This window comes from Cebus imitator, unplaced genomic scaffold, assembly GCF_001604975.1.
Source record: "Cebus imitator isolate Cc_AM_T3 unplaced genomic scaffold, Cebus_imitator-1.0 Scaffold181, whole genome shotgun sequence".
Lineage (NCBI taxonomy): Eukaryota > Metazoa > Chordata > Mammalia > Primates > Cebidae > Cebus > Cebus imitator.
In genome coordinates this window covers 2,879,544-2,882,003 of record NW_016107496.1, presented here as the reverse complement: position 1 = coordinate 2,882,003, position 2,460 = coordinate 2,879,544, and the positions used below count along the sequence as shown (strand labels likewise).

At 45.8% G+C, this 2,460-nt stretch overlaps 1 pseudogene; it reads right to left on the bottom strand.

Moving 5' to 3' along the window:
* Window positions 1-2,460, bottom strand: part of LOC108316129 — a 14,841-nt pseudogene that overhangs the window by 7,573 nt on the left and 4,808 nt on the right.

Sequence of the window (2,460 nt, the reverse complement as noted above, 5' to 3'; positions counted from 1 at the left end):
CAGGATGGTCTTGATCTCTTGACCTCGTGATCCACCCGCCTCGGCCTCCCAAAGTGCTGGGATTACAGGCTTGAGCCACCGCGCCCGGCCTATTGACTGGTTATTATCTGTCTGCGCCACAGAATCTAGGTTTTCAGAGAACAGAAACTTTTTATATCTTTATAATTGCTATATCCCACTGCCCAGAATCAGTGCCTGGAACATAGTAGATCCTTTACAAATAGTGCATTTGTTAAATGAATGAAACTAAATTAAATGAACATATGTGTTGTGTATCCTTACCACATTGGTCGGTATATGAGAAAATTAAACAGAAGAGACTAACAGCAAGATAAGTAGTGTCCTAGACTCCAAGAAGTCTTTCCAGACTAAACCTATTCAGCATTAGAAGTGCAGTCATAGGCCTGGCAGAGTGGCTAACGCCTGTAATCCCAGATTCAGATCACCTGAAGTCAGGAGTTCGAGACCAGCCTGGCCAACATGTCAAAACCTTGTCTCTACTAAAAAAAATACAAAAATTAGCCAGGCATGATGGTGGGCACCTATAATCCCAGCTACTTAGGAGACTGAGGCAGAAGAATCACTTGAACCTGGGAGGTGGAGGTTGCAGTGAGCCTCAGCCGTGCCACTGCATTCCAGCCTGGGTGACACAGCAAGACTCTGTCTCAAAAAAAAAAAAAAAGCACAGTCCTTCTGAATCTCTCATTCTACTCCGTGAAAAGACTCCCCACCAACCGCTTTTTCAGTCCAGGTGACTCAAGCAGGGCTGACCCCACCCTCTGCCTCCAAGGATCATCTTGTGTCCAGGCATCCCATGGCCACTGTTTTTGGTTTAGCACTGGCTCATGACCCAAGCTAGGTAGCAGGCAGAGCTTTCCCTGTTAGTCTGGAAAGACTTCCTGGAGTCTAAACTAGGACACCACTCAGCTTTTTTTTTTTTTTTTTTGAGACAGAGTTTTGCTCTGTTGCCCAGGCTGGAGTGCAGTGGCACAATGTTACTCAACCTGTGCTTCCTGGGCTCATGTGTTCCTCCCACCTCAGCCTCCCGAGTAAGTTTCCTTGGGACTTTTGCTGGAACTATAGGAAAAAGGATCAAGTCAGCCCAGTGCAGATGGTGGTCATTGTTCAATCAAGCAGGGAAACCTGCCTGAGAACAAAACCACACTGATTCTAAAGCAGAGACTAGAGAGTGAGAAACAGAAAGAGCCAGGGCTTGGTACAGTGGCCCTAGCCTGTAATCCCAGCATTTTGGGAGGTTGAGGCGGGAGGATTGCTTGAAGCCAGAAATCTGAGACCACCCTGGGCAACAAAATGAGATCCTGTCCGTGTTACAAAAAAAGAAGAAAGAAGGAAGGAAGGAAGGGAGGGATGAAGTGAGTGAGTGAGGGAGGGATGAAGTAAGGTAGGGAGGGAGGGATGAAGTGAGGGAGGGAGGGAGGGAGGAAAAGGGACAGATGGACAGTGGTTTGGTGATATCTGGGTCCCCAGCTTCAGTCCGGCCTACAGTGAGCTTTATTGTTGGGTTTCCCAGTTTATGTGAGCTATTCAGCTCCTTTTGAGCACAACCAGTTTGAATTAGGTTTCTGTTATTGACAATCACAAAACACAACAAAACAAAATCATACCTAATGCATATTTAGCTGTATAATTTTGACTACACCAAATTTCACTTGTTTACTTAATTTTTTTTTTTTTTTTTGAGACAGAGTCTCACTCTGTTGCACCAGGCTAGAGTGCAGTGGCGTGATCTTGGCTTACTGCAACCTCTGCCTCACGGGTTCAAGCAATTCTCCTGCCTCAGCCTCCCAAGTAGCTGGGACTACAGGCATGCACCACCATGCCCAGCTAATTTTTGTGATTTTAATAGAGACAGGGTTTCACCATGTTGGCCAGGATGGTCTCCATCTCTTGACCTTGTGATCTGCCCGCCTTGGCCTCCCAAAGTGCTGGGATTATAGGCGTGAGCCACCGCGCCCGGCCTTGTTTACTTAATATTATATACAGGTGAACATTTTTATAGTTTAAGAACATTTTTATAGTTTATAAAATAATCTTGCATTTACATATCACTTAATTTTGACACAATTATGTGAGACAGGGCATATATTATTACGGTAATTCTTTTTTTCTTTTGAGACACAGTCTTACTCTGTCACGCAGGCTGTAGTGCAGTGGTGTGATCATAGCTCACTGCAACCTTAAACTCCTGGGCTGAAGGGCTCCTCCTGCCTCAGCTTCCCAAATTGCTGGGATTACAGGTGTGAGCTGCTGAGCCTGGCTAATTTTTGTTTTTTTTAAAGAGATGGGGTCTCACCCTGTCACCCAGGCTGGAGTGAAGTATGCAGTCATAGCTCACTGCAGCCTCAAACTCCTGAGCTCAAGGGGTCCTCCTGCCTCAGCCTCCAGATTAGCTGTGAGTACAGGAGCAGGCTACCATTCCTGGCTTTTTTTTTTTTTTTT